This window comes from Lynx canadensis, chromosome D2 (assembly GCF_007474595.2).
Source record: "Lynx canadensis isolate LIC74 chromosome D2, mLynCan4.pri.v2, whole genome shotgun sequence".
NCBI classification, from domain to species: domain Eukaryota; kingdom Metazoa; phylum Chordata; class Mammalia; order Carnivora; family Felidae; genus Lynx; species Lynx canadensis.
Window position 1 is genome coordinate 80213149 of NC_044313.2, and position 26127 is coordinate 80239275.

At 51.9% G+C, this 26127-nt stretch overlaps 1 protein-coding gene across 6 annotated transcripts in view; it reads left to right on the forward strand.

Moving 5' to 3' along the window:
- SGMS1 (sphingomyelin synthase 1) overlaps positions 1-26127 on the forward strand; it is a 287672-nt gene that overhangs the window by 69219 nt on the left and 192326 nt on the right. Inside the window, exon 1 of one of the 6 annotated variants that reach the window (XM_032595242.1) lies at positions 22279-22331. The exons of the other annotated variants lie outside the window; for them this stretch is intronic. The gene's annotated coding sequence lies outside the window, so the exon portion shown is untranslated. Of the gene's footprint in view, positions 1-22278; positions 22332-26127 lie in introns of those variants that run through there. 6 annotated transcript variants of the gene reach the window in all.

A 26127-nucleotide genomic window follows, 5' to 3' on the forward strand; every position in this document is an offset into this window, starting at 1 on the left:
CCTGCTTCCGATTCTGTGTCTCCCTCTCTCTCTGCCCCTCCCCCGTTCATGCTCTGTCTCTCTCTGTCCCAAAAATAAATAAATGTTGAAAAAAAAAATTAAAAAAAAAATAAATAAAGACTTACTCGTGGGGGCGTCTGGTCTGGGTGGCTCAGTCTCTTAAGCCTCCGACTCTTGGTTTCCGCTCAGGTCATGATCTTGTGGTTCGTGGGATCGAGCCCCACTTTGGGCTCTGTGTTGACAGCGTGGAGCCGGCTTGGGACCCTCTCTCTCTCGCTCTCTCTCTTTCTCTCTTTCTGCCCCTCCTCATTCACTCTCACTCTTGCTCTAAAATAAATAAAGTTAAAAAGAAAACAACTTGTAAATTTGACTCGCAAACATGGTCTTTGTGTCCGAGTAGCTGAGTTTTGGGTTTTATCGCTCAGCTTTTTTTGATCTTTGGCTTTGGAGCTTTGTGAGTCCCTGGTTCCCATATGCTCCCACCGAAGTGACCGCTCCGTGGTTATTCTGCCCTCCGGCCCCACCACCCACCCTGGCTGCTTCGCAAGCAAAGCCCTGGGTGCGTGGCGCTTCAAGGCCTCATTCACTCAGTGCTGGGACTGTTTTCTGCTTCACTTGCAGATTTGTTTTCTACCCTAAACTTTTGTTCTAACGGTCAGTCATCTTTTACAGCTCGACACGTAACAGGTGTGCCCACTCCCCTTGGCCTTAGAAAATCACTTGACCGCAGGCCTCCTAGAGGCCGGCTGTGCGGGCACCGTGTCCGCCCCTTCCGCCTTCTTCCCCTCCCTCGACTCCCCGTGGTGTGAGAATCCGCCCCCAACGTTAGGGTCACTCACAAGCGGGTTGCTGGCCCTGCTGCCGACTCCTTTGTTTTCTCGGTGAGCACACCGCGATGGGAACATCTGAGTTTGTCTAGAAATGTTCACAGCTCCGCGCAGCGTCTTGCTGTGGTGTCCAGAACAGTTGGGCTGTTGGTTCTACTCCCCGTCCTGCCTGGGCTGTGCTCCATCAGAGGTGGGTGCCTGATGTCTCTTGTCAGAACTGGCTCGGGAGTCAGCCCATAGACGTCGGGGGTGTGAGGGGGGCGGGGCGGGGTCTCAAGAGTGAGGGCATGGCTCTGTTCTGGAAAGCAGGCAGGCTTGCGTGCTAAACACAGTGAAAGCCGGTTGAGTAGGGAACCCCTCTCCCCCCTCACCCCCACCCCCGCCGTGTGTCTGCACCTGGCAGTGCGTTATAATTACCAAAGCGCCTGCGTGAATGGTTGCTGGGAAAAAAACAAAAACCCAACTAACAAGCAAAAATTGGGACTTCCTGAATAATACATATCATTGTGATATATTGAACTTGTAAGTTATAGATAATATATGGCTTTTTATATTTTGTGCAATATGTGTAACATGTATATAGTATAATTTTATATACGTTATACATAATTACACGTTAATACTTCACACATGTAATACATTACATATAGTACATTATAATCCCTATTTTATGTAAATATAAAACACGTTGACCCTCGAACACCATAAGGGGCCCCGACTCCTTGCATGGTTGAAAGTCTGCATATGGCTTTTGACTCCCCTGAACTTAACTCCTGCCAGCTGAATGTTGACCAGAAGACTTACGAGTAACATAAACAGCTGATTGACACATGTTTTGTATATGTCATGTATTTTGTATTCATACGATACAGTGAGCTAGAGAAAAGAAATCATAAGGGAGAGAAAATGCATTTTTGGTACCGTCCTGTACTTACTGAGAATCGTCCACGTATAAGTGGATATGCGTGGTTCAAAGCCACGTTCAGCGGCCAACTGTATACGGTCTCGTATGTTTTATATATTCTGTACGTATCTTTTTTCTTGTAAACTTTCCTTTTTGGCACTCGACGTCACTCATAAATTCTCGCTCTCTTGACCTTTTATGTTTTGTGGGCACGTAGGCATGTTTTCTGCTCCCAGCCCAGAGTGGCGATGTCAGAAAGTTCAGTTTTCCTTTTTTTATCTCAGTCTCTCAGGTGTCCCATAACCCGTTAGGAAACAGATGTCTAAGAATACACCAGCAGCAGCCCTTCAGAAAGGTCGCTTGTAAACACACGCGTGCGTCAGGTCTTTGTGAATTTTTAAAAGGCATCTTAAGGAGAATAATGAACATGCTTCCGGCCATTTGTAGACACACAGAGCCTGGAAGAGGCTGTTTACACACCTCTCCCGTGTGCCCTGCGAGTCTTTGAAGAGGGAAGAGCGGAAGTCGGCGGGTGTGGCTGACTGCCGTTCTCTTTCTGGAAGGCTCGGACTTGGCTGCTGAAACGTCCCAGCTGTGCCTTGAGAGTCTGATGGTGGAGGTGGTGGCCGCGGGAGGATTTGCAGGTAAAGGTGTGTGACCCGAAGCCTCTTCCACCATTGGATGCTGGCACCTTGAGTTTTTGCTGTTAAACCCTGTGGGCAGGGAAAAACTTTCTAGAAACCGTCATTAAGGTGAAGAACTGCCAGTTTTAGTGTCTCCTTCCTAGGAGATTTGTATTTCATCGGAAAAGAAGACGTCAGCTCTAAGAATAAAAGTCCTTTTTCTAGGTGGGTAAGTCCTACAGTTTGGTTCCAGTTATGGCTTTCGGAGGCTGTACCTGGTCTCTTGAGTGAATTTGAGACGAGCCTTTTTCTCCCAAAACGGCCCAGAGTGGGCGGCTCAGCCTTTATTCAGTTGCAAGGTCTTGACCCCTCTCCTGGTCTTGTCCCCAGGGAGGGCAGGGGAGGGCAGCTCACGACAGCTCTGCACGCTTCCGGTGTGACGGATGACAGAGCAGAGCCGAGCTAGGTGCTTGTGGTCACGTGGTCAAGGGCCTGGCAAGGTTCAAGGCCACTGGGCAGGCAGAGCTCTCACTGGTGACGCGGAGGTGCGTGTGTATTAAATCTCCAAAGACCGACGAAATCCTGTCTGTGTGCCACACGTCACCAGGTGGGAAAGGGCAGAATCTTTAGGAAATATTTCTAATGGCAGGGATTTTCTCGTTGCTTGAAATAAATTGTTAGGAGAGGTAAAACACTGCAGTAAATGCTGTGATTGAGGAAATCTGATTTACACGATCATGTCCCTGCACCCCTGGATTCTCACATCACCCCTTCTCTGCGGTCTCTGCCTCGGGCCGGTCCACTGCCTCGTGGAGCCACCGCGCGACTGTGCCCCCAGCGGGTCGGCCAGGGTGCCGTCTGGGTCTTTTCCTTTTTGGGCTCACCCCGTGTTCCTTCCGGGACCAAGCTGCTGTTGACTGCGCCTCCAGAGAGTGCCCCAGGCCCACCCACTTCTCCCCTCCTGCTCGCCGTCCTCCTGGATCACCTGTTTCAGGACCGGCTGGCCGCTCCCTGCTCCCACAACTTACGAACCAGACTGTCAGGCCTGGAAATCTGCATTTTAACCAGGCTGTTTGCGTTTTGAAGAAGTTCTAGGGGCATCTGGGTGGCTCATTCGGTTTAAGTGTCCGACTTCGGCCCAGGTCATGATCTCACGGTTCGTGGGTTCGAGCCCCACATCTGGCTCTGTGCTGACAGCTCGGAGTCTGGAGCCTGCTTCGGATTCTGTGTCTCCCCTTCTCTGTCCCTCCCCTGCTCACACTCTCTTTCTCTCTCAAAAATAAATAAACACCAAAAGAAAATTGAAGAAAAATAAAGACGTTCTAGAAGTTTGAGAAGCACAGCCCAGTTGATAGGTCACTAGTCAGTTTTCAACAGGATCTGTATCCGGTGGCTCATTGGCTGACCTTTCCGTTCTCACCTGAGCATGAAGATGACTTTGGAAACCTGTCCCTGCCCACCCTGCACCGTAAGAGAGATTGATTGTGGCTGAGGTTGGACGGAGCCAGGGACCTTATTCAGCCGACCAACAAGAGGCGTTGTTCCCGCCCGCTTGGGAACAATGGCCCTTTGACTGCAGCTGCCTCGGAAGGGAGCAGGGCAGGGTGTTGGTGTCCTGGGGCCTGCGGGAAGGGCGGTGCTGCTGGTGGGGCTCTGTCGCAGCCCAGCCGGGGCCGGAGGGCAGGACGGCCGTGCCCTTCGCCCTCACCTTCATAAGACTCGCCCTGTGCTCCCGCCCTCCCTGGACGCCCCGGGATGCAGGGGGGAATGCAGGCCCTGAACGGGAGGGCGGGAGCAGGAACCGTGTGGAAAAAGTCGGTGTTGCCAAATGGGTGGAAGTTGGGCCGCTTGCATTAGGTCGTGTGATCAGCTTCCAGCTGGGGAGGCCCGACGAGCCGAAGAGACAGCCTTTCCTCGCACGCCGTGGTCCTGCGCTGGGCCCCCCGAGAAGTTGCCGGCCCTCCTGCCGTCCAGCTCACTCTGTAGGTCCGGTTTTAGGTATTCACAGCTTGCCCCGCGCCGTCCCTTGTCCAGGCTTGTGTGGTCTCCTGCCACCTCCTGCGTGTTCACTCCGTCTTGCTGAGGACGGCAAGGGGCTCCCCGTGCGGGACGGTGTCACCCCTGCCCTGGAAACCTGGGAGGACGTCTGTAGTTCTCGTGATGGCGGCGGGGGCGGGGACGTTAGCATCCCGTGTTATGAGCGTGTGGGATGCCGAGTGCCCCTAGGCTCGGGGACAGCCCCGCACACTGAAGGACCGTCCCCTGCGAGGACTTTGGAAGTGCGCTGGTCCAGTGCTTCCTTGAGAATGATGCGTAATGAATCCCTGCGGCCTACTAGACACGGTGTGAGGCTGACCCTGAGCGGGGAAAGTAAACCCGTGGTTGAAGCCACCTTCCTGGGAGGCAGCTGTGCTCTGCGAGCGACATGGCTGTTCTTCTGGGATCCTGCCGTGCAGCCTCGCCTTCCTGATGGCACAGTGTAGACAGAGTTAGGACCTAGAATAATCCGGAGACACTGCTGTAAACAACGAAACATACTGCTGCCTGCCATCCCACAGAATAAACAGCCTGATGCGGAGTAGGTTCAGTGTCACATCACAGGAGGGTGGGGACCGGGGACCCAGTGTCTCAGCACTGACACCATCCCAGTGATGGCTCTCAGTACCAGGAGGGCTTGAGATTTGGAGTTCTGGAACCTTCTGGAGTTCCCTTGTGGCCCACAAAGCTGCTTCGGAGAAATGAAGTGTCGGACAAGATCAAGACAGTGTTCTGGAATACTTGCTGATTCAGATCAGTCATTCGGTTAGAGGAGTTGGAGAAGTGACAGATAAAAATTGAGGAACATACAGGGGTGAACAGGCAGGGTGACTTGAGGTCTGACTTTGAAGGACTCAGACGTCACGCTAAGCCAGGGACCAACAAGGGGCGTTGATCCTGGAAAGGCATCCTTGTTGAACTAAGCATGTACAGTAGACGATAGGATTTGACTATCTTGGGAACTAGGTAAGAATTAGTTTACCAGTAAGGGCAGCAGAAACGGGCCAGAAACTTGAGCCACAGAAGGTTGAGCGACAGGCAAACTGAAATGGCGTGGCTGTCTTCCTCACGAGGTCTCCTGTGGCTGTGCCCAAGCGACGTGCCCATCCTGGGATTCAACCCACTCCTCTAGAGTATTTTTGTAAGGAAATGCGTAGAGCTGCATCCAGAGATTTAGCTCTGAGGATGCTTAGCGAATGAACATTGTCTGAATGTTGGAAGCAACCCACATGGCCCCCAAAGGGGGTTGGATAAATAGGTCAGAATTCCTCTCTGTGGTGGAATGTGGTGTAACCATGACAACGATGTTGAAAAAGAGTATTGACGTGGTGGGACGATGCGTATGGAGAATAGCCTGTGCTAGAACATACAGGAACATATGTAACATTTTAATAAAGAGACCGTGTAAACCTGGAGGGAAAATCCTGGAAAGGCATTAGTCAGAATGTGCACCTGGATCGTGGATCGTCTACAAGTAGCAAAACTCAAGGTACCTGGAACTCTTTCTCAGGGCCGTGAACATGTATAGTTATTTTTGCAATTAAAACAGTTTGATACAGTAAATAAAAACATGATCTCATGTATAAACTTCTATCCAAATATTTCAATAGTCATTTTTTTTAAACAGATACTATGACATAGTTTTGATTTAAAAAAAATTTTTTTTTAATGTTTATTTTTGAAAGGGAGAGAGAGAGGGACAGAGCACTAATGGTGCAGCAGCAGAGAGAGAGGAAGACACAGAATCTGAAGCAGGCTCCAGGCTCTGAGCTGTCAGCACAGAGCCCAACGCGGGGCTCGAACTCACGAACCTTGACATCGTGACCTGAGCTGAAGTCGGACGCTTAACTGACTGAGTCCCCCAGGTACCCCTATACTTAATCAATTTTAAGTCAAATATTCCTGGTATTTCAATTCTAAGAAGTTATTAGTCTTTCACGTCTTATTCTGGATTAGTTGATCTTAGGCACAAGGAAATGAGGGCTCTGATTACCAGGAATAAATGTGGGTGGGGGAGGGCTCGGTCTGTCAACCTCAATATAGTCAGGTCTAATACATTAATACTAAAATCCTAACTTCAGTTGCCTACTTGTTCCCTGCTGAGACATTCTATACCCGTGTCTCGCCCTGGCCGGTGAACACCCACTGAGCCTCGGCTCGCCTCCCTTGCCCAAAAAGCGGCTGAATCAGAGGTTAGAGAGTCTCTGGGTACAGCACCAACTCTCCGATGAGTCAGGTTTCCGGCCGCAGACCTCGTCCACGGTGGGCTTCTGATTTGCAAAGGCCAGACCACAGAGCGGTATCAGTGACTCAACCCATTAAGAACGTAGGTCTTGTTTTAAGCAAATACTTTGCAGGACCGTTTCTTAGAATAAACCCTGCGGGACATTATTCTCAAGAGAAGGCTCCGTGGCGTTCGCAGGGATGGCGGAGGGACAGACAGGTTTGTACACGCAGCAGCCTCTGGCCCCCCCCCCCCCCCCCAATCTCACATTTATTATGGCGAGGCTCCAGAAGCCGTGCCTGAAAGACAGCTTTTGGGTTTGGTAACCCAAACCCTGAGTTGACTAAATTTAGTTAGCTACGGATTCTGTGTTTCACGGAAGGATGTTTTTATATGAGGGGAAGCTGCGTCCGCGTGAGTCCAGGAGGCCCCTTATTTGGAGGACCCTCCTTCCAGCCTGACTCAGGGCTAGGGCTCCTGTGGGCAAGGTACTCTGAGAAACCTAGAATCTTCTCCATCCACGTGGGGGCATGCTCGTGGCTCTGGGAACATCGAAGTGAAGCTTGAGTTGGCAGAGAAATAAGGGGTGCCCATCTAGGTTGGCGAGACACACCCCGGGAAGATGCACGTAGCCCAAGATTCTGGTTTTGTTTTAAGAAAAATCTCAAATGACAAAGGTTGGCAGGAAATGCAGACTGATGTCAGTGCCTGTCCCCTTCTGTTTCCCTTTCTTGAACGTATATCACTATATGGAACCTCCTCCCCCAGAATTTTTTTTAACAAAACAGTGGGTTTTTCAGGATTTCCAAGCTATTTCAACTCTGGGGAAGAGCCGGGTGGCTGCTGACAGAGTCAGCGTGCAGGGTCAGGGCCCCTGGCCCCCATCCTGGACTCGGCTTCCTGTGCTGGAGGGACGGCTTTGGGGGGCAGGAGGCTGGTGAGCCAGCGCCAGTCCCCGAGGCCCCGGGGACACTGACTCATCCTGTGCCCAGCTCCGCCGCAGGTGTGTTCGGGCCCTGAGCTGATGCCTGCGGGGCCACCCTCCGTGGCTGCTGCCGTTCCGTTGGGGCCGAGGTCTGGGCCATTAAGACTTGTGGCTTCTTGGGCTCCATCGTAGGGCCCTGCTCTTGGGGGACCAGGGATGTAGAAAGATCATGTAGGGAAGAGGTATTTTCAGTAAAAGTTGTTCAGGCTTCTGCTAAAGAAGGCCGTCGACTTCTTAGGCTTTCTCAGCGTTAACCACTGAGATGTGTCCATGACGAGGGTGGGAGGCCCACAGAAGAGCATGTGAGGATAACTCGGGCTGCGCGGGTGTCCTGGACAGGAGCCGTGGCTTCCGGGATGCGCCTCAGAGGAAACCAGGCCTCCACCCCTGGGAGGGGGGCCCAACCCCCTCCCAGGCTGGTTGCACGGCTTCAGGCTCCTTCCCTTCTGCTCTGCAGTGCCCACCTTGAGGCCTGGACACTCTGTCAAGCCCTTCGTTGGTGCTGTTGGAAGGAAGTGCCCCAGAATAGGGTTTTATCCAGGGAAGAAAAAGTTAAACTTAGGTCTGAATTCAGCACGAGCGTTTCCACCAGATGAGACCCATTTGCAAAAGCAACAGAAAGAAGAATATTCTTGAAAAATAAAGTTTTAATTCCTCTTTTTTTTAAGTGTTTACTTTTGAGAGAGAGAGTGTGAAGGAGGGAGGGGCAAAGAGAGAGGGAGACAGAGGATACGATGCAGGGCTCGAACTCACGAACCTCGAGATCACGACCCAAGCGGAAGCCGGACGCTTAGCCGAGGGGGCCACTCAGGCGCCCCAAATAAAGTGTTAATTGGAACGTGTCCCTCCCCCACCAAAGATCCCAGTCCAACCAAGTGGAGCCCATCCGCCACCCACGAGGGAGTTCCAGGCGAGGCTCTGAACTTGAGGGCGCGTCTTCATCCCTCTGGCAAGTCTCACTGATGTGAGTCTGGTCCCAAGTGAGGGTCAGAGGGAAGCGATACTGTGTCACCATCAGCCTTTCCGTTTTCTGCCTGACGGGAATGCTTAGAACCTCCCGTCACCGCTCGGCCGGCAGGAACCTTAGCGAGGGGCATCTACTTTTGAAAATGTGGATGGGGGGCGGGCCGAGAGCGGGTGCAGGGCCCACCGCGGGTGCTGGTGTCACGGCGTGGGTACACGCACGCAGAGTCCCAGGGAGCCCCCTCTTACGGCACGCCCACACGCACACCTGTGCAGGGGCAGAGAGGAGCGGGGAATGACATGCCAGGTGGCCTTCTTCCAGCAGACGGGACAGAGCCTCCCCCAGGGTGTCGGTTTCGGCTGCGGTGCCCCACACAGGCACCCCTTCCGGACTGAGGAATAGCCAGGGCACGGGCAAAAAAGACGGGGTGCTCTTTAAGATGATATTGTTTGTCGTGGCGGGTCTGGCCCGCCGGGCAGCGTCTGCGCACCTGTGAGCTGGAGGCCGTCCCGGTCGCTGTGGACACAGGCGTGAGCAGGGAAGGTTCGGACACCCCACTGCTGTTTGGCCAGCTTATGTGGCCTGTTTTGCCAGGGCCTTGCGCGTGCGTGTGCATGTGTGTGCCTTGTGCGTGTGTGCGCACGCTCCTTGTAAGGATACTTTCGTGTTCTGCTTTCCTCATTTCCTATTCTATCTCCGTGATTCCTGCGGGGAAGTATTTCCTAAGGGCTGCGCGCTCTTCGCCCATGTGGCTATTTCACGTTCCTGAAATCGTTTCCCTGTTGTTGATCCGTGAGGGACTTGTGCATTTCGTAGTGGTGAAGACAGTGAGGAACGTCCATGTGTCATGCTTTATCCCGATGTCTAATTATTTCCCTGAGGTCGATCTGAACTGGATCTGGACCCAGTGGCGGACACATTTTAAGGCTCTTGACATGTGGTGGTGACATGACTCCCTGTGGGGGGAGCATTCCTTGTTACTGGATCCTCCTTAGTGCTGAGTACTCTTGTGTAAGGGCTGGTTTAAAAGGAAAACTTCACATTGGTTCCGTTTACGTTCTTTTAGTACCGGTGACGCTGAGTCGGTGATGTCCCTTTGGCAGGCCATCGTTAGCATGCCCGGTGCTTTGTTTTAACTTTTTAGTTATGCAAATGACCCATGAGTCCATCCCATGAAAGATTTAAATACCACAGACAAAGTCCCCATGGACCATGGTCTCCCCCATACCCTTGCCGGCCCCACTTACGGTTGGAGGTCTTTGGAGACCTTTTACTATGTGTGTGCACATGTGTGTAGATAGATAGATGGGTACTTAGTAGAGTAGCGTTTTAAATTTTTTTTTTTCATTTTTTCAACGTTTTTATTTATTTTTGGGACAGAGAGAGACAGAGCATGAACGGGGGAGGGGCAGAGAGAGAGGGAGACACAGAATGGGAAACAGGCTCCAGGCTCTGAGCCATCAGCCCAGAACCTGACGCGGGGCTCGAACTCACGGACCGCGAGATCGTGACCTGGCTGAAGTCGGACGCTTAACCGACTGCGCCACCCAGGCGCCCCTAGAGTAGCGTTTTAAAAACTAATATTTTAAATATGTAGAGGGTGCAGTTTGTGGTTTTAAATGTTTTTAATTCATCACGGAAGTCTGTTTTCTAATTAAATTGATTTTGAGAGAGAGAGGGAGCATGAGCAGGGGAGGGGCAGAGAGAGAGAGGGAGAGAGAGAGAGAGAACCAGGGTTCACCCGACGCAGGACTTGAACCCACGAACCGTGAAATCATGACCTGAGCTGAAGTCAGATGCTTAACCGACTGAGCCGCCCAGGCGCCCCCGGTTCCATCACAGTTTTAAAAAGAATGTAAGCCTGAAGTGGAATAAAAGGACTTCTTGGAGGAAATTCTCTCTACTTAGTTTTTACCGTCTTACCTTGTCAAAGATCCCAGTGTGATTCTAATATTTGCCAAATGTTTCTGTTCCTAGAATGTGACGCGGAGGCTCACTCGTCTCCTTACGACACCCTGTTTTCAGTGCAGGCGAGCCCCGTGTGTCTTTTCTGATGCCGCGGGTGCATCTGGGCCCCGGGCCGTTTATTGGTGGTGGATTGTGTGTTCACCAGCCGACTGGGGGCTCCTCAGACTCCCTGCTGAGCAGACTGTCCTAGCACCTCCCTCCTTGCTCGGGACCTCCTGACTGTACCCGGTGAGCAGTAGTTCTCAGTGACCCCTACGCGGAAGGAAATCAGTAACTGGTCTGTCCCACGGGCGGAGCAGGTGCAGAAACTCCGAACCTGAACAACGTAGCAGCAAGAACAGATGGACGGAGTCGTCTGAGGTTCAAGACACAAGGGCTGTCTTCCAGGGGCTGAATTTCGGGGAGAGTTGAGGAGGCCACCTGTAAACCAAAGCTGTAGCATTTTCAGGGCTTCACAGAATAATTCGAGGTGCTGCAGAGGTTAACTATACATGCGAATGTGTAAACGATTCAGTCCCAAACCTGATTTTGGCCTCAGAATCTGGGTTGGAATCCTGGCTCCACCATCCACAGCTGGTTTCTTAACCTTTCCCTCTGACCTTCGTTGTCTTTATCTGTAAGACGTGGGGAATTGTGCCTGCCTTACCTCACGGTCTCTAGGACCAAGCCGATGTCTGGCACATCGCAGGTGCTCAGTCAGTGGGGATGGGGGGGGATTGTTACAGGTGCCTGGGACACCCTCAGAAGTTTCACTCAAGCTGTAGCTGGCAGTGTAAGGGAGCAAAGCGTCTTTTCCTTCTACACTGTTTCCCATTCCAGGTTCTCAGCCGGGGCTCCTGTACCAAAAGACAGATTAACAGGAGAAAAACAGTGTTTTAACATGTGCACCTCACGTATACATGGGAGAAACCCAGGCAACGGTAACTCAAACAGGTGGCTAGAATTCGGGCTTACGTACCATCTTCGGCTCAAACAAAGCAAACTGTGGAGGCCGGGTGGTGGGGACGGGATCAGGAAAAGTACAGCAAACTAGGGGGAAGGTTGCTTCTCGGTCAGGAAGAGGCTTTCTCGACTCCTCTTTTCCTCTCTTCAGCCTTCTCTTCCTGGTACCGAGAGGAACGCCCTCGTGAGTGGAGGTTTCTCTCGTGACTGTAAACTTCCCTCGCAAAGCGGTAGCTTCTCCCCTGTTGTCTGAGCTGCTTCCGTGTCTACTGGGTCTCAGAATAATTGGCTCACCATGGCCCCTATGCCGAAGAGGCAGAAGTGGGGTGACCCTTTCTGGTCTCCCACAGTCCAGCAGCAGCACACAAGAGAAAGAAGTCAGATCCTTGCGCAGGGACGAGTGGATCCCAGCAGCTCCCTTGTGGGGCAGCTGGTGGGATAAGCACATCGGGAGCTTTGCAGCTCGCAGACCTAGTTTGAATGCCCCGTGCACGGCGTGGTGGCTGACCCTTACCCCTGCCTCAGTAGCCGTCCGGCTGATAGCCCCGTGGAAGTGGCATCTTGGGGATGCCGGTCCACCAGACTCTTGTGCCATTTTTATTGAGCATCCCGCACTGAGTGCCTCCGGACGACCACAATGGCATTTCGTGCCGTAGGCTTCTAAGTTTCTCTGTGACGACTGGGATTGGCTAGGGATACGAGGATAAGGGAGTTTATAATGATAAGCAGATACACAAAGCGTGGCACTTTCCCCAAACAAACAGAATACCTTGTTACTATTAAGGGAACAAAAACCGAGAAAAGAGCTGAAGGTATAAACCGGTAGCCCGTGCATATGCCTTTTAAAATACGAAATAACGTCATGCGCACACTTCAGGGGCGGCTGTTCCCCTTCCGGGTAGGTGGGAGACCAGGGATGTTCGTTGATGAGTGACCGATGGGTCCGTGGGTGGCAGGGCTGACGTTCAACCAGTGCCTGCTGCAGCCAAGTGGGGTCGGGGCTTTCAGAGCAGTGGAATCTTTGTGGAGATTTTGGAACACCTGTCATTTCAGTTACTTCTGGGATTTTGTGTCAAAGAGCACATTCAGATGGTTTTTCCTGGAAGGTCTTGTTTTGGGGACCAAGCCCTACAGCACAAGCAGTGTGTTCTCATCCTCTTTAATGCTTTTTAAACTTGATGGAAGGAAAAGGCATTTTCCCCGTATTACCATTGCCTCCGTGAGCGCCATCTCGGAGGCGCACTTTAATGTTATGTGTGCAGCTTTTTTTTAGCAAAGATGTAAGAAACCCCATGACAGTGTTTCTATGTGTATTGTACAAGCCGTTGTTTAAAAAACAAAACAGAGGATTCTGTTTCTCAGTTCTTAGGGGGAAAAGCCCTCTTCTGTTCTCCTTTGATCAGAGTTATGTGGCCTGCCCCATTTTCTGTTTAGCTCTTGGCCATCAGAGATTTCAAACTTGTAATATTCAGGCACAACAACAGCATTATCTTGTGGTTGGAAAATCAACTTCTTTTTAAAAAAAATTTTTTTTTTTAATTTTTTTTTTCAACATTTATTTATTTTTGGGACAGAGAGAGACAGAGCATGAACGGGGGAGGGGCAGAGAGAGAGGGAGACACAGAATCGGAAACAGGCTCCAGGCTCTGAGCCATCAGCCCAGAGCCCGACGCGGGGCTCGAACTCACGGACCGCGAGATCGTGACCTGGCTGAAGTCGGACGCTTAACCGACTGCGCCACCCAGGCGCCCCTAAAAAATTTTTTTTAATGTTTTTATTTCAAAAAAATTTTTAAGACAGAGAGACAGAGCATGAGTGGGGAGGGGCGGAGAGAGAGGGAGACACAGACTCCGAAGCAGGCTCCCGGCTCTGAGCTGTCAGCACAGAGCCCGACGTGGGGCTCGAACTCACGAGCTGTGAGGTCATGACCCGAGCCGAAGCTGGACGGGGCACCAACTCACAAACCGCGAGATCGTGACCTGAGTCGGGAGCTTAACCGACTGAGCCACCCAGGCTCCCCTCAACTTCTTTTTTTTAAATGTTGTGACTTTACATCTGTGCCTGTTCCTTCCAAGTGCACCTGCGTCCTGCTTGGATAACGGAGAGCACTGGAATGCCTTAATAAATGAACATGTAATGAGAGCATCATTCATTCCTTTGCCTTGTCTCTTGAAGACTTCTGGGCGGAGAATTACATGCAGTTTCAATCGGCCGGAAGGAGCCCGGGGATCTCGAAGCGAACACCAGGCCGGGAGAATTGTGCCGCGGCACAGACGCCGTGCGGTGTTCCGCGGGGCAGGGTGGTGACCGAGGAGCTTGCTGGCTGTCTGAGGCACGGAGCGTGTGGATGGCCTGGGCCGCTGTTCACTTGCGAGAAAGGAATGAGCCTGGGCCTGGGCGAGCAAATGGCCCGGGGCCCGGGCAAGAGAGGGGCTGCGTCAGGGCCCCCCCGCCCCGGTGCCCGGCTGCCCCTGCTTCTGCTCGGCCGAAAGCAGGCCTTGTGCTGCGCGGCCGCGTGTCCAGTGAGGCCGTGGGCGGCCCCGCCTGGCCCCCCTCGTCAGCTGCATCCCCACAAGTCTGCCAGTGCACCTCGCATGTGATCCGTGTGTCCGAAAGGGCAGATTAGAAGGCGTGTTGCAGGCCAGGAAGGATTTCAGGATATGGGCCGATAGCTTGGATGGTCAAAAAGGACGGGAGGCGGTTTTTTGCCCCCAAAGTGAGATATGTGTTTGTTTCCCGTGAACTCTGAAAAGCGATGGAGAGTCACACATTTCCCTGTCACGTTTCTGAGAGCCTTGTGGCTCCGGAATGCAGCCGCGCTCCCTGGGGCAGCCCTGCCCGCCCCTCCTCTGCAGGTCTGCGCGGTGCCGGGCGGGGACAGGCGGCCACACCTTCTGGAGGCCTGTGGCACCCGCGTGTGGTACCGCGGACTCGGTGGTGGCCGAAGCGTGGTCTCTCGTCTCAGGGGCGGGGTCCATGTTGGGCAGTATCGGAAGCAGACTCGGGTCCTAGAATTTACACAGTGAACTCTCTTGCTGTCCTTTGTTTTCCGTGACCTCAGGTGACACATGGAAACCATCAGTAAGAGAGCGGGACAGTCATAGACTGGGCTGTTTGTCACGACGGTGCTCCGCTGTAAGTGAACTAGGAGAGTTGCTCTGGGTTCCCTTCTCCTTCCACACCCACTGTCACCCCACACACGTGCTTTGTGGTGTGCCCTTGACGTCACCAGCGTCCCAGCTCTGGAGCCCGTGGTGTGGACGTCCAGTCGCTTTGGGATAACCGCACTAGTTGCAAACGATCCCTCTCCGACCGTGTTCCAAGAGACATTTGGACTAAACTAGACAGTCGGATGACGTGTGTATGGAGCACGTCACTTTGATGGGGACGTGTCATGCCCTTCCGGCGGTCCGGGCGTCTCCAGAGCCCAGAGCGGGCCGTTGGCGTGAGACCTAGGTTGAGCCGCGTGTCGCCATGTGAAGTCCCGGTTGGCGTCAGGGTGGTGCTTTGCGGCACAGCCGTGTCTGACCCTGAGGTTATGTCCCTGCTCGACTCACTGGGGACTCACTTTGAAGCAACAGTCTGTGCTTTTTATTGGTCGGGTGACGTGCGCCCCTCTCTGTACCCCTTAGCGGCTCAGAATCCTCACCCGCGGAGTCGGGGTCACTCGAGGAGCCTCCGAGTGGTTTTGAAGATTGAGGAGCCTCCGTAAAGGGCCTGTCACAGGACCAAGAGCAGAGCAGGCCCCCCGCACACGACAGCTACTCTCACTCTTAACCGTTCCTCAGCGTTTGGAAACACACATTTGTAATTCTTAATCGCGGGTTGTGCTTACTGATATTTTAATGAATCCTAAATGTGGTTTAAATCCCTCCGATCGCATTCTTCTTGGTCTCTAGACTGATGCCGTCTGCTTGTTGGTGTTTGCTCATCTGCCTGAGGACTGATGAGTCTTGATGGAAAACTCTCATGGCAGCTGTAGTTATTTTTATTTATTTCTTTACTTGCATATTTTTTAAGTTTTTAACTATGTCATCTCGATACCCGGTGTGGGGCTCGAACTCACAACCCTGAGGTCAGGACTCGTGTGCTCTCCTGACTGAGCCGGCCAGGTGCCCCTGTCTGTTTACCTGTTATTTTTATTATTGTTTTACGGGTATAGTCTTGAGTGGCGGGCACTGGGACGAAGGTCTGTCCATAAGTCACCTCATTTAATCCTGACAAGGACAATGCTGGTCAGGTCACTTGTCGACGGCCACACTGGAGGTCTGTGTGATTGGGGCCCAGGGGCTCAGCCTGCCTCTTTCCCTCCGGCGTGTGCACGAGGGCCTTGTGGGCGGCCCCCAGTCCGGCCCCCTGTACTTAGATGCAGCGTTGTGTAGCTAAAGGGGATAATAAATACTACTTACGCTAAAGGGTCACTGTGGGGATTGAAAGAGTACACACGGGGCGCCTGGGTGGCTCAGTCTGTTGGGCATCCGACTTCGGCTTAGGTCATGATCTCGAGGTCCTTGAGTTCAAGCCCCACGTCGGGCTCTGTGCTGACAGCTCGGAGCCTGGAGCCTGCTTTGGATTCTGTGTCTCCCTCTCTCTCTGCCCTTCCCCCATTCACTGTCTCTCTCTCTCTCTCTCTCTCTCTCTCTCTCTCTCTCAATAATAAATAAACATTAAATAAAAATTTTAAGGAAAGAGTACACACACACACACACACACACACACGCACGCACGCATGTGTGTACTTGGTGCTTAGGATGGTGACTGGACCATCTTGAGTACTCTGCAAGTGTGCGTGGCCAGTGATGAGATGTGGAGCATAGCTGTGGGCCCGCCCCAGTGTTCCACACGTGACAGATACTCTGGGAAGGTCTGTGGAGGGAGTGGCTGGTATGGGTGGGCTGAACGGCTGGACGCACGGCCGGTTTTCTTTTGTTGACATAAACCGTGTTAGCTCTCGTAGAATCAAGTGCTTGCTTCAATTCAGCGCAGGCTAAATATCGTGCGAGTAGCTTCTCGAATCCTTCCAGGAGACTCAACGAGGCAGGTGCTGCCCCATTTTATGGATACCGAGTGTTCATGCATTTTAATGAATCCCTGTAGTTCATGCATTTTAATGTAAACCCCTGGAGCCCAAATTCTCATCCTTCAGGTTAAGACTGTTTGTTCTGTCTGGTGGGAATGGAAGAATGGCCGTCTGTCGCTCTTAGCGGGCTAACGCTTAAAATGATGTCAAATGGTGGCATCTTCCCCACTTCCTCGTCCCTAGGTTAAACTTTCCCTGTGGGTTTTGCACTTGGGTTAGGTGTCAGGGAGCTTTACACTTCTCCTTTTGATCCTTCTCCATAAAAGAAAATTTTTTCCCCCAGACGTGTAAGCCCTTAGATGTCTTTGACCCTGGCCGATATTTATGATGGCAAAGTCAAGTTCTGCAGCACCAGGAAGGGGAGCTTGGTGAGGCGACGGGCTGTCCCGAAATGGTCATCCTTCCTGACTTACTCTTCGTGGCACTGTCCTCGGCGTTCCTGTTCACGCCTCCTCCCTTAGTGCAGGTCCATGTCTGAGGCCAGAAGTGGACACGGGGTCAGTGACGTGGGGGCCCGATGGCGCAGGACAGGACTTTTGCCTCCTCTCTAATCCTCACTTGGGGGCCGTTTGTAGAGAAGAGCCTGTTGGTTCTACAGTGTGAGAAGTTCCTGAGAAGGGGGTTGATTTAATTATACAGAATTCCCGATTCTTCCCTGAGAGGTCCTGTTCGTCTTTGAGCCAACACGCCATTTTTTTTTGTCCCTAGCGAGACAACCTTCCCTACTTCCCCCCCTGCTTTTAAACCTTTCTTGCTGAGCCATGTGTCTATTCTTGGTTCATAGAAATTGCTTGTGACCCCATCTTGAGGAAATATTTTGGTCTTTGTTAGGACGTTAGTCTGTGAGCACCCTCATGGTGAACTGTCCTCTGAGGAGTTCTGGGGACATTCTCCCATCTAGTGTCACGGGGTCACCCTCTCTTGTCATTCTGGGCCTTTCCCCAGAAACACCAGTCGCGCTGTTCGTTTCTCCATTACGTACATTATGCGCTGCTGGTGATGGTGAGCCTCTGAGCTCTTCGGGTCTCCCACTTGCCAGCAGTGTGGCATTCGGGCCACTGCTGGGCCACCATGCATATAGGTTCATCTGAGGAGGGACCGCTCGCAGTGTCCGCATTGCGGACCTAGTGTGGGCACCCAGGGACATGACGCATGCTAGGTGCCCAAAGCTTAGCACGTAGTAACCGCTCAGTACGAGTGGGCACAGACGCCGTGAGAATAGTGAGTTCAGGGCACTAACCCGGCTTCGAGTGGGGATCTTGAAAAATTCCCCAAGGTTGTCAGGCCTCCTGAGTCGGGAAGAGGGGGAGGGAAGGGTGTCTCCGAAGGGGGATGTCTGTGGGGTGTCTGTGATGGGTGTAGGGCGTTGGGACATGCAATGGAAAGCCAGGCGGGGCACACATGGTGGAGACCCCGGGGGCTCTGATCCCGCTCCTGGGGACTGGGGGGTCACAGAAGAATTGATGGGGGTGCTGGGCACCTCCTGACCGGAGGAGACAGAATGCAGATCTGAGAGTCGTGGCGGGATGGGGCTGCCTGGATGGTGCAAGGACAAGGGACGGCGCGGCGGGGGGGGGGGGGGGGGGCGGCGTGGAGCCAGGGAAAGGAGAGGGGCTCTCCAGGCTTTGGCGTGCATATTCGTTTTGGGAAAATGAGTTGGGCGGGCTGCGGTGTGGATTTCTAGTAAGGAGAACGTCTGCTCGAGAAGTAGAGGGCGTCCCGCTTTCCCGCCTGGCACGCTTTGGAGCGCTGTGTGTGCACCTGCGTGCCCTGGGCACCGAACTCCTGGCTCGTGCAGGGAAGGGCCCGTCTCCGTTTTCCCGTGACGGCAAGTCCTCTTTTCTCCGGTTGGTGCTGAAGATGCTACTCTTCCTCGCTGATTTCCTTTTGATGAACTTTGCATGTGGGGTCGCAGAGTTCTCTTTTATTTTGTCTCTCCAGCTAGGTTTTTCTCATGATCTGTTCACCCGTGGTTACAAGGGGGAACGTAAGTGTGTCAGAACGTGATTTCCGCCGAGAGGAGTCTCCTCCCCACCCCTGGGCACACGCATGTAAACGAGGAAGATGAAGGGCAGTCTGGCGGTCTGGATGGTTTCGTTAGGCCACCGGAACAGGGGTCGTGCAGACCAGCGCACGTGCCCGTCCAAGTGAAGGGCAGCTGGCCATCTGAAGAGATGGTCACCTCCCGGATGGGATAGAGACACTTCTCCATCATCTTGCTGACAAGATGCCCGACTGTCAGCTTCTCGGTCGCCTCGGCCTTGCGGGGAAAGTAAACACGTGCGCTTCTAAGAAACGGATTGTGAGAAGGATTAGAGTTTCTTCGAAATGTTTAAATCAAGAGCGTTTACTGTATGCTCAAAGTGTCTCGATCCTTCACCCTTCCGTAGAGCAGCCCGCGCTCCTGAAGCATCGCTGAACGTTGAGGCCGTAAAGAGGGAAAGGAGTGCTGGGTCCTGGAGCCTGGAAAAGCGGACCGCACAAGGCAGTTGTGACCCACCACTGGACAGTGGCAGCCAGCCCTGTGGTCCCTGAGAGGAGCGAGGACCCCCGTTTCCCCTGGTGTCTGCCTGAGCGCCCCCGATGGTGGTGCAGCCCTGGCACGGTGGGGGGGGGCTTGCGCCGTCGGGGCTGCTGCTGAAGCTGGAATGTACACGGCCCGGCACCGGAGGGGGCGCCGTGGAGGCGCCCAGAGGCTGGGGTGTACCGTCGGGCAGGGTGAGACCCCGCAGAGAGCAGGCGCCGCCAGGCGGGGAGCAGGTGGCCATACGAAGTACTTAGCACTGAGTCCCCGCGGACTTCTGCAGTACTGAGGGAAGTGGAGGGTTCTGGCCCGGCCGGGGTGGAGAGCCTCGCCGGGTGCCTTAGCGACTCTGGTGACACAGCAGGAAGACACAGATCCAGACGAGGAGCCACACGCAAGGACTAAGGACGTGGCTCCGACGGACCCGTCTCGGCCCGGCCCCCCCGGGAGCCGGAGGGTCTGCCGGTAAGTCGGCTGCCCTCTGGGCCAACGCGGATGCCTTGGAAGCCCGCAGAGAGGCGGACGCGTGGCTCGTGTGGACGCGGGGAACGGTCAGTGCGAATGGTGCCAGCGCCCGCCTCGCCCGACGGGCCGGGACCCTGGGCAGCGGCTGCAGGCAGAGCGGAGACAGGGCAGGCACAAGATGAGCCCAGGGCCCGCTCCTTTAGTGTCAGAAAGCAAGGGAACGAAAGTGAAGAGTGTAAGAAAAAACGGGGAGGGCCACGCTGCGAGGAGGAAGGAGCTGAGATAGAGGGGTGCCCGGTGGCTGAGCGCCAGGACAGTCGCGTACGGTGGCAGGTTACAACCTGCGCGATAAAAAGGGTGGATTAGTATCGAAAATGTAGAACTTCGTGTGTGCGCACCGACCACACGTAGACAAGCAGACGGGCAAGCAGCGCGGACTGCTGAGTAACGGAGGGTAATGTGCAGGGCGCTGGGGTTGGAAGATGCAGCGAGTTGCCGCCATTTTAGTGAAGTTCACACCAGGCCCGGGTCAGCCGCGGATGGAAACCCAGGGGGAGGTTTTGATGAGGGACAGGGTATTTCCATGGTCTTCGAGGATCTCCTCACTTACTAGTTTCAAGAGAAAAAATAATTTTTTACTGGAGAAATTGGGCCACACTCTGCCTGGGTGACCAGAATGAATGATGCCAAGGAGGGGCGGGTGGGCCTCGTGTGCCATCAGGTGCGCCACCTGGAGGAGAAGACATCACCTCTGTGGTTCCTGGCTGATCGTGCATGACCGGGATTGAATCACGGGGACATGGCAGACAAGTCCGTGTGGAAGCGCTTTGTTAATATGAAAGGTGTGGAGGCCTCTATTCTCCCAAACTGTGAATGCCATAAAAGACAAAAGCAAGCCGTGTGTTTCAGAATAATGGCAGCTAAATGCTGTACTTGACCCTGGGCTGGATCCTGAACTGGAAGGAAGAGAAACGCCATAAAGCACCATTATGAGGTTAATGGAATATGGCGGTAGGTTAAGGTAGCGTGTCCATATTTAAATTTGCTGAGAGCGATAACATTATGGTTTTATCGGACCATCCCCGTTCTTAAGGAGATTCTGAAGCGTTTAGAGGTAAAGCGTCAAGATGCATGGCACCTCTCTCCAGGTGGCTCAGAGGAAACAGCGTTGAGTGAGCGCGTGAGCCTGTGGAGGGCGAGTGACGAGGGACACAGGAGAAACGTTAGCGGTAGGTGAATCTGACGTAAAGCATACGTGGTGTTCTTTGTGCTGTTACCTATTCCAGAATTTTTCTGTGAGCTTGAAGTTATTTCCAAATAAAAAGTTAAAAAGTGGAAAGAAGCCCAGCAGGTCTAGCCATCCATGACTTGAAAGAGAACACGGGAGGGGCGCCTGGGTGGCGCAGTCGGTCAAGCGTCCGACTTCAGCCAGGTCACGATCTCGTGGTCCGTGGGTTCGAGCCCCGCGTCGGGCTCTGGGCTGACGGCTCGGAGCCTGGAGCCTGCTTCCGATTCTGTGTCTCCCTCTCTCTCTGCCCCTCCCCCGTTCATGCTCTGTCTCTCTCTGTCCCAAAAATAAATAAACATTGAAAAAAAAAAAAAAGAAAGAGAACACGGGAGGGGTGCCTGGGTAGCGCAGTCGGTCAAGCGTCCGACTTCAGCCAGGTCACGATCTCGCGGTCCGTGGGTTCGAGCCCCGCGTCGGGCTCTGGGCTGATGGCTCGGAGCCTGGAGCCTGCTTCCGATTCTGTGTCTCCCTCTCTCTCTGCCCCTCCCCCATTCATGCTCTGTCTCTCTCTGTCCCGAAAATAAATAAACGTTGAAAAAAAAATTTTTTTTAGAAAGAGAACACGGGAGCAAGATGCGTGCATCTCTTAACTGTGTTGGTGTGGATTTTCTACCTTTTGAGTTGTCCAGCTATTAAATAGTTTCCCAGCTATTAAATAAGCAGTGAATCCTATGGCAGTCACTCTGTCACCCAACAGGCAAAGCCATTTCTGTGTCTGTTGGGTGAGACAGCCTATGTAGCGCAAGGAGAAAGAACACTATGTCCCCGCCCCCCCCGCCCCCCTGCAGACTCTGCCCCTCCCCATCCTATTATCTGGTGTCGCAGAAGAGGGTTGGAATGAGGAGTCATAGAGGTGGTTCAGGAACGGTCACGGGAGCATCAGTTGCTGCATTTAAAATAATACTTGTCGGGGCGCCTGGGTGGCCCAGTCGGTCAAGCGTCTGACGCTTGGTTTCAGCTCAGGTCATGACCTCACGGTTTATGGGATCAAGGCCCACGTTAGGCTCTGCGCTGACAGTGTGGAGCCTGCTTGGGATGCTCTCTCTCTCCCTCTCCCTCTCTCGCTCTCTGGCCTTCCCCACGCTGTGCTTGCTCTCTCAAAATAAATAAACAAACTTAAAATAAAATAGAATAATATTTGCCTATTCTCAAAATCTTACAGCGCAAATGAGGAAATGCATGCAAAAGGTGTTTGTAAATAATATTTGTTCTAAAAACATTCAATTACTATTCATAGTTTTGGTTGAAGATGAGAAACGGCTTAGACTGGAGATTGGTGGAGGGTTTCCTTACTTTGGGTGGCCCCTTTTCCTTTTGAATGTCGAGATTGATGGCACAAGGGAGTTTCTTTCCCCAGCGGACTCTTCGGTTCCTTCCGGTCACCTCCTTTCTCATTTCCTGCCCTTATTGTTGCAGGCAGAGCTCCAGTGACTGGAGAGCTATTGATCTTCTGGATTTCAGGATCAGTGAAGCCAGAGCATAGCAGAGGGTGGATGAAAGGTAGCACATAAGTCACTCAGCCTTCCGTCCGCTTTCAAACATGTCACGGATCTGAAGTTCCCCACAGTTGTTCCTGCTTTGTCCTGAGATTGTATTTGTGGCTCGGATGCTTGGAGGGGTCATCCGGGCCTTCGAGGTCCCCAGCTCAAAATCAGCCAGGGCAAGGCCAGCCTGGTTTGGGGAAGGAGGGAAAAAGGATCCGAGAGGTCAGCCCCTTCCTTGGCCCAGGAAAGCAGCACGGGCCAGGGTGGTGGAAATGTATAAAAGAGAGGGCACAAGGATCGTGTCTGCCAGAGTCACTGGAAATGACGGAAAAGGGCGCTGTGAGACCTGAAGTCGTGTAATGATCGAGGACATTGAAAAGGAAGAAGGGCCATCTGGATTAAGGAAAATCTCTACTTGAGTCTAAGCCATTTTTCACCTTTAACTAAAACTACCAATAGTTTAATTGTAGAGGAAATTATTAGGGAAGGTTCCAGGGGCGGGGCGTGGAGGGCCTAGGGAGCGATTTGGGGCCAGGCCTTTTCCTTTATTCTGGAATTGGTTTTGGTTGAGGCTCTTTATCCTGGAAGACTGTGCTTCCCTGGTGTGCCCTCTCCCATGGAGCTGGACAGCCTGGGGCAGTGCCACTCGGAGCGTCAGCCTGACGTGACCCGAAGGGCCTGCTCCAAACGTGACCCGCGCACCATTTCTCTTGTTGAGAAGGTCTTTCCCAAGAGTGAGTGTCACCTGCACGGAACCACGTGCTTCGTGTTGGTAGTTGATTTCCATTCTGGGACGTAATTACCATGTCTGTGTGTACCCGCAGAGAGTATATTGGTTAGTGTCGCTTATTTTAAGGCTGGATAAGAGCGCTCCGTTGCACGTAGCATTCCGCAAGCTGCATTTACTCAGTTGTGTTGTGAAGATTCTGTTGCTGCATGTGATGGTAGTAAATTATTTTTTATGGTCAAGTAAAATTTTTCTTGTAAGAATCCATCCCATTTTATCCGCTGTTCCATTTCCTTCCACAGTTTTGTATTTTGCTGCCGTTGTAGGGGGGGAGGAGACAGTATATCATTCTGGTCTTAATTTGCGTTTTCCTGATCAGTAGTGAGGTTGGGCATCTTTCTTTCTGGTATCCTTTGGAGAACAGAGTTTGTGATGTTGATGTAGACAGAATTTTCAGTCTTTTATTGTATAGTTAATGTACTTTTGTTTCTGTTTCTGGTTTTGTTGTTGTTTGAAATGTAGTCTAGTATGTGTTTGGTTCATTTGTATTGCCAATCTTTATTGTTTTGGATTGAAGTTTTTGTTGATTTGCATTCTCGTTCCATGGTTTTTTTCTCTGCTGGTTTGGGACGCATCGTGTTTCCGTTCTTCTGTGATTTCCCTGGAAGTACATCGCGCACGCATCACAGTTTTGGAGCCGATCAGCAGTTAAGGTGTTTTCATCCCGTCTCAGAACAGCAAAAAACTCGTAGGACACCTAGAAAAGAGTGTCTTCTGTTCTCATGCGTTCCTTTCCATATTAGAGTTCTGCATTTCACCACACACATCAGACCGTGGTTGCCGTTTGGAGATGGTATTTAACTTTCCCTGTCTCCCATGTCTTGCTTCCCTTCCCTTCTTCCATCCTGTTCCTTCCCTCAGGGGAGCTACACCTTCTTCAGCACTGTCTTCCCTTAGGATCACTCCGTGGCAGCGTCTCTCGACTTTGGTCTGTGAGACAGTGTGTTTGCTTCACTCGCCCACGTCTCAGCTGACGGTTGTGGCCTCACAGCTTTGTGAACCTGCCGCCCGTCGTCCCAAGGCTTTCATCGTTGCTGTTAGGAGATCTGCCATTCATCTTCCAACTGCCATTCTTTGGTGGACGACTTGGCCTATTTCGAGATCATTTATTCGTCTCTGGGCCCTGTGGTTTCCCTGCAGTGTGTTTGTGTGCGGCTTTCCGGCTTTTATCTTCTTGGTGTTTGCTGTGGGTCCCGTATGTGGATTCATGCCACTTGTTGGCTCTGAAGATTTCCCAGCTATTAATGCCCTGAATACGGTTTCTCCCCCGCTCTCTCTGTTTGCTCCTCCTGGTTTTGATAAGTAGACGTTAGAGCTGCTCTTTTTATTCTTCGTGTCTTTTAATTTGTAATTGGTATTTTCTTCCTTGTCCTTTTCTGTTTGATGCTAGTTAATTTCTTAAGATTTAGCTTCCAGTACAGTCATTTTCTCTTCAACTGTGTTGAATCTTTTATCTAACCCAGCCTTTGAGTTTTTAATTTCAGTGATTATATTTCTTCATTTTTAAAAGCTCCATTTCTGCTTCAAATCTGCCTGAATATATTTTGATGGTCTCTTTTTTGCTGGCTCATTTTTTTTATTACTCCATTTTTCCTGTCTTTAAACAACACCAAGCAGAGTTGTTTCATATCCTGCATTTGATAATGCCAGTATCTGAAATCTTTGATAATGTAACTCTGTGGCTTGTTGTCTAGTCCATGGTGAGTTTTGTGTGCTAATACCTGTTGGGCAATTATATGTCAGAATCCTGAGGTCTTACTTCCTGCAACTTGAGTTTGTCTGTCCTAGGAGCCAGGAGGGTGCTACAGAGTCAGGATCACTTTTGTTCCCTTTGGGAATTCCAGTTCCAGGTTGGGTTGTCCCACTCTGCGGAAAGCTGAGGGTCCAGATGCCCCATCCCGTTACTGGCATTCACGTGGCCTCCAGGGTCGCTCCTGCTCTCTTCTTTGCTCAGGTTTCTGTGCACCATCCCTGCCGTATCTCCCTGGTATTTGTTTCTCTACCTGGAGCTGGCCAGTGTATTAAAAAGTATTCTTAGGGGCGCCAGGGTGGCTCAGTCGGCTGGGTGTCCGACTCTTGGTTTTGGCTCAGGTCATGATCTCGTGGTTCGTGGGTTTGAGCCCCACATCGGGCTCCGTGCTGGTAGAGCGGAGCCTGTTTGGGATTCTATCTCTCCCTCTCTTTCCGCCCTTCCCTGCCCCCCTCAAAAGTAAATAAATAAACTTTAAAAAGTATTCTTTAAAATAATCTAAGCACCCGGGTGGCTCAGTCAGTTAAGCGTCAGACTTCAGCTCAGGTCGTGATCTCACGGTTTGGGAGTTTGAGCCCGTCTTCAGGCTCTCTGCCGTCAGCTCAGAGCCTGCTTCAGATCCTCTATTCCCCTGTCTCTCTGCCCCTCCCCTGCTTGCATGCTCGCTCTCTCTCTCTCTCTCTCTCAAAAATAGACATTAAAAAGATAATTTATCCAGAATCTAATTATAGCATAGCAGAAGGGCCCTACAAATACCTAGCGCACCATAATTTCTAAATTAGCAGTACCCAAGTGATATTTTAAAATTCATGTTCTATATGTGCCCTTTATCAATTTTCTTAGACACTTAGAACTTTACCTGCTATATGATTTTATTTCACCCACAGCTGGGAAAAGAACACAGTAGCAATCTTCTTGAAAGCTTGCTAAACTGTATCTATATTCATATCTAAACTGTATCTATATTCATATCACGTACTATGTCCTTAAACTTTTGCCTGTTTTTTTTTTTTTTTTTTTTTTTTTTAGTTAATCTACTAATCTACTAATTCTAATTAATCTACTAATATTTACTTCCTGAGAAAGTCGAATCACTACTTTTGGAATAATTCGTAAATACTTTCAGTACTCCTTGATTCTGCTCTATTTTTCTGTTTATCCGGAATCCTAGGTATAAAAGATTTAGCTGTTGATCTCTGCCTGTGGATGCCTTCCTTCCTCAGGTGGCGTGCAGAACACATGTGTTTACTGTTGTGAGTTAGAGGCATCCGGTCC